This window comes from Telopea speciosissima, chromosome 4, assembly GCF_018873765.1.
Source record: "Telopea speciosissima isolate NSW1024214 ecotype Mountain lineage chromosome 4, Tspe_v1, whole genome shotgun sequence".
Taxonomy (NCBI): domain Eukaryota; kingdom Viridiplantae; phylum Streptophyta; class Magnoliopsida; order Proteales; family Proteaceae; genus Telopea; species Telopea speciosissima.
In genome coordinates, this window is record NC_057919.1 from 26,868,098 (window position 1) to 26,874,097 (window position 6,000).

Sequence of the window (6,000 nt, forward strand, 5' to 3'; positions counted from 1 at the left end):
TAAAGGGCAGGCCTTGGTGCAATGTTAAGGTTGCTCCATTGTGACCAAGTGGTCATGGGTTCGAGTTTGGAAACAGCCTCTCTACGAAAGCAGGGGTAAGGATGCGTACACTGACCCTGTAGTGGCGGGAGCCTTGTGCACTTTACACCCTTTTTAATGTACATTGTGCTAAACATCTTATTTAGTCAGTCCTCTGATTGATCGATTAGATAAGATTGATCAACATTTAAGAATGTTCTGTAAGAAGGCTTGATTTTCAAACTTTGATCGATTTGGTCAATTGGAAAATTTGATAGATAAGAAGAATGTTCAATTGTATAACGATTTTTCTCAGATGAAATCAACATACTTGTAGCCTCTATTTGGTTGTAAGAAAAAAAAGGGTGAGGAAGTGAAATCAACCTTGAAAAAAAAATGAAAGTTTTGCCACTATGGCTGTGTAACTTACTTAGAACTCTTATCATATGTAGTATTATACTTTGAAAAAAAATGCTCTACATGTCACCCACTTAGTATACCCTTTCATATAACCCTCTATATCTCATAAATAAAGGAAACAAAACATGCCAAAAAATACTCCACAATGTTATGAGAAATGATAAATTGATTCAAGTATACAAACAAAGCTATAGTAAGAAAGGGGAAAGGGGACCAAATCAATATTAGCTTGGAGATTCTAGAGCTCAAGCTCTTGAAAGCATACTCTCTCACTCTTTCTCGTCTTGTCTCCTCTAGGGATTTTTATTCTTTTAAGTTCTTGAAAAGATATGAATGAATCCTTAAAAAATTCACTAAGTATGCTAACAAAAGCCCCAATCCTGTGCATGGTCCCATCCAATTCCAGATGCATGTTTGGCAAACTGACCTTGGCTCACTCTAGAGGGCATAACTCTCTTTGTATATCTCCGATTAGGCTGATTCTTTGTACATTTGAAAGTAGACTCAAAGATATACAACTTTCATCGAAATAGCCTTTGTCTAATGTTGTCCAACCAGGGCTAAAACATTAATACAAAGACAGATGAACCAAACTTGTTGAGTACTAGCCTTTGACAAAACCCGAGAGCACTTTCTCTTCATCATTTTTCGACGTCCTTCACTCAAACCTCCATATCTTACTCATCGACCTCGATTGTCCCATTTTTTTTTTACACCTAACTTAAAGGGATTCAACTTTCATGTTTTGAGCTACTTCAGAATCGACCTTTAGTGACAACCAGAAATGTCCTTTTTTTTTTTTTTACCCCGAACAATACCTGGGACCCGGGGAGGCCCCTACATTTCTTTAAAAAAAAAATTAAGAAAAGACATACAAGGGGGGGAGACATAACCGCCTTACCCCGGCCCAAGAAAAGAGTAAACTCATTCAAGCACCCTAACCCTGATACAAAGAAAATACAATATCAAAAAACCAAAAACAACTATTGTCTAAGAATTGGTAAACTAGTTTTTTCTTCTCGAATAATGCGATGAAGATTAGCCGAAAAATCATCTCCAATGTGAAACGTGTTAAAAGCAGATTCACATGCTAAATTGGCTAGCCAATCAGCTGCTCTGTTACTTTTCCTATAGGATAAAGATATGATAGGACAGAGGGAATTACAAAAAAAAATGATTTTCTGAAACCAATACCAACCTTTCCAAACATTTCAAACCTTCCAAGAAACCGAGTGCACAATTTTGGATGAGTCCAAGTTAATAAAAAAATATGATAGACCTAAATCTGCACATAACTTCAAGCCATCGCTCAACGATCTTAATTCTGCCACAGAATTAGTGTATTCCTTATAGTAATTTGAGAAAGCTACCACAACATCATCCCTGATTCTAATAATTCCTACTCCACCACTAAAACCTGGGTTACCTTAGGACATTAAGTTTCATGGAATATAAGTTTCACTTAATAGAATGGTGGACACCAATAAATAGGAATGGGAGGTTTCCGCTTAATAGGTGGGGACTTCAACCAAAGCATTGTAAAATAAGAACCTCTCTCAAAGGAGGGACATGCTTGAAATTTGAAGGGTATGGAATATTTCTCACCCAATCCTTAATTTTTTCAATTATTGTCCCTGCCATACGACGGTTCTCCTCATGTCTTATGTTATTCTTTCACGCTAAAGCTCTCACACAATGAAAGATGGTAATAGGTCCGTAATGAAGCAACATAAACTTTTAAAATTAGCATGATCTTGCCAAAGTAAAATTTTGCTCCTCATCTCCTTAGTTGGAACAAATTCCACATCAAATAATCTACCAAAGAAAAGACAAACCTTTGAAGCAGTTCCACCAAAAACTAAGTAGTGAGCTGTTGTGTCCCTCCTTGGGTTCATGCAACAAAGGCATTGGGATGCTAGAGGAATACCAATAGTCATTAAAGAATCATCAGTTGGTATTTTACCGGTGAGGAGCTGCCAAGAAAAAAAATGCTATTTTAGGGGGCAACGATTGGTTTCAAATCCATTATGCATAAGACACCATAGGCAAGCATTGCCTCAATTCATTCCAGGCCAACTCTGTAGAAAAGCGACCATCACCAACTGGGCTCCAGACCAATCTGTCACACTAATTTGAGTAGGTAAAGTTACCCCGAATAATGCTTTCTTGGACCTCTGAAGAGTAGATTTTATTTAATATAACCAGATCCCAAACACCTTCATCATTAAGAACATCTCCAACCCACAAGGAAAGGTCAATCTGAAGAGCATCATCCACAAAGTCCATAAGAGGGCCCTCCCACCCTTAGCTAGTTGTCTAGCCAAATGTTAACATCTCTCATGCCGATCAATCACTTGGTTCTGTTGAGAATAAGATCTTTTTGTTCCAAGGCCTTTCTCCAAGACTTCGAACCAATCCTTCACGATCCTGCCAAAACAATATGCTCATTCTTAAAGAACTTCGCTTTAAAGAAAGAACTCCACAAAGACTACTCTAAAATGATACACCATAAACCCTTAAGCCTCAGGGAGAGGATAAAATCCTCCCAAAGTCTAGCTCCCAGTCCTCCTTCCTTCAATGGTTTACAAACCTTTTTCCAATTCACTCAATGGTGTCTATTACTCTATTTCGACTAACCCCATAAAAATCAGTACAAATACCATAAAATTTTCCAATGACAGATTTGGGCATGTCCAAAGTGACAAGCACATGAACAGGCATAGAAGACAACACATGTTTTAGAAGAACTATTCTTTCCCCAACTGAAAGGAGTTTCATCTTTCATCCCACTACCTTATTTTTAATCTGCCCCAAAAAGTCATCAAAGAAACAAATCCTGAGTCTTCCCATGTAAATAGGAGCCCCCAAGTAAGTTATTGGAAGAGCCTTTCTCACAAAGCCTGTAGTAACCCCCACTATTTGAGCCCTAAACTCAGAACATTTAGAGCTCATAATGTTGCAGCTTTTATTTCTACTAACGAGTTGGTCTGAGAAACCTTCACATCTTCCAATACAACCCAAAATCTACTTCATTCTTTAACCCCTTTGTAAAAATAATCTTATCATCTACGAACAAACTATGTGAAATTCAAAGGCAACCTCTAGGGAGTTGATAATAGGCAGCTCTGCCTTCCACAAATAAAATTTTTAGTCCTATACTAAGAACCTCTTCCACTAGAATGAACAAAGCAGGAGATAGAGGATCCCCGGAATGCACGCCCCCAGAGGATTTGAAAAAACTAGAAGGAGCTCCTCCTAGAACCACCGAAAACCAACGATTTTCTGTGGTTTTATTAATTAAATCAATCTACACTCTAGTGAAACCAAATGGACATCACTCTGAGGACAATGGACATGGCGAGGGATCGCCACGTGATTCTCCACCTCATCCATTTTTGGAGAAAAGAAAAGAGGGGTGAATCGCATGTAAGGAGTCGCCACCTAGAGGAGGGTCTCGGATCCAAAATTGTAACGTAGTGACTCTCATAAAATGCCCTTTTGGGGATAAATGGTCCGTTGGTACAAGTCAAGCTACGGTCCGGAGAAGGTATTAGGCACCCCATTCCGCCCGGGCTTGCTGGTCTTTCTATTGCTAGGTAAGGTTGGGTCATAACATGCTTTTGGGAGAAAATATAAAGTACAAGTAAAGTGAATAAAATGCAAGAAAAGGTAACAAAACATAACTAGAAGCTTGACTGCACGGTATGGGTTAGTATACAAAAAATAGAGAAATGACTCAAAACCTAGACAATCTAAGCATGGTCGACACAAAGCTAAGCAGAGCAAGATGATAACCATGTTGAAGAAAATACGATAATTAGAAACATATGCAAGGAGAAGCATGTGAATTAAAGGTAAAACATGAAAGCGCATGCATGACATGTGAAGAGATCAATATAAATGTTTGCATGAGGGAGTCTTAGACTACAGGGGATGGGCTCATGGAGATATGCATGCATACAAAGAGTTCTCAACATGAAAAAGGAGAAAAGGAAAACAAATAGTGAAGGAGAGGAAGAAGAGGTGTGATCACCATCTAGAGAGATGGGATCACACTTCTTCGGTGATGCAAAGCGAGTTAAGTGGAAAGAACAACGTAAATTAAATAAGCTTGAGAATGGAATGTCACCTACCTAGTTAGAAGACAACTCAAAAGAGAGAATGTGGACATTTCCCTTCGTGACTCAGGAGATTCGTATATGAAGCAAGTTTCGCCGCTTATGGGGGGTTTATCTTATCTCCTTGTAAGCGACACTTCGTTGTTCCCAAAATCACCAGATGGATGACTCTAAGCTTTGATCTTGAAGTCTTAAGCGGGTAGTAACTTTCAAGAAAAAAGGAGAAATAGTAAACTAAGGCCAAGTAAGAGCCGAAGCTATGAATTCAAAGCAAGAGAGTGGGGAAAGGCAATTAAGCAATTGGGTCTTTGTGGGTATGTTCGTGTCAATCACCAAGTAAAGACTATCTAACCCTCCTCAAGGTGAGAGAGGGTGTATTTATAGATGTAGAGGGCTGTGTGCACTCCCAAATTCGTGTAGGGATGCTTGGATTGATCCGGATCGTCGAAAGGAGGGATCTTTGCATCGACGGTGGGTGTAACGTCAAGGTAAGAGCCAATGAGAGGGTAGCATGTGTTTAGATGCCTTAGGAGTGATTTCTTGGGGCCTAAGTGAGCCAAGATTGATATCCAAGTTGCCAAATTCGTGTTTGGTCGCAAAAGGAATCAAGATCGGAGTAAAAAATGACAAGTTTTGGTTTCTCAGATTTGCACAGATTCGACATTGAAATTGTCCGAGTCGACATCGAGGAGGGGTAAGGTCGACATTGAGTAGCTGTCGATGACCAACACTCGACATCAAAGGAATGGCTTCGGCTATCGGTGGTTAAATTCTAAATGTTGAACTAAGTAAGACAGTTGGAGGGTTCTGCTCGACAGTGAAAGGGCATGGGCTCGATGTCGATGGAAGGTGGGGTCGATATCGACATGGGGTCTTTGATTGTCGACCTAGGTTTCGGTATCTATAGGCATGGTTTAGCTTTTTTGGGCCAGGTTCTGTGTTGGGCCAGGCTCATTCCAAGGGGTCTGGGTTAGGACTAGCCATTCCAGGGGTTCTTGGAGGGCTTGGAGGCTCCGATTTGGGTTCTGACAAGGGGAATCGACAATCGGTGAACGGATTTGGATAGTGTACACTGACACTACATCCACAGATACACCGGCTCTAGGCCTTAGCGGGTATTCATCATCGTCACGGGAAACCTCCGGGGAAAAAGACAAAATGAGGTGTCCACAATCACCAAATAGAGGAACTCCCATTCTAACCAATCATAAGCTTTGGTCATGTCCAGCTTAAGAATCACATTTCCTCCCCGGGTTTTTCCTATTCAAATTTTGCACCACCTCTTGGAAAATGGCTATATTGTCGGGAATACTTCTTCCGTAAACAAACATACCCTGCTCTTCCGCTATCAAGCCAGGAAGGAGAGAAGCCAATCTTGTAGTAATAATTTAATAAGAGAAATTACAAAGACTTATAGGCCTAAAGTAAGACATTACCTCTGGGC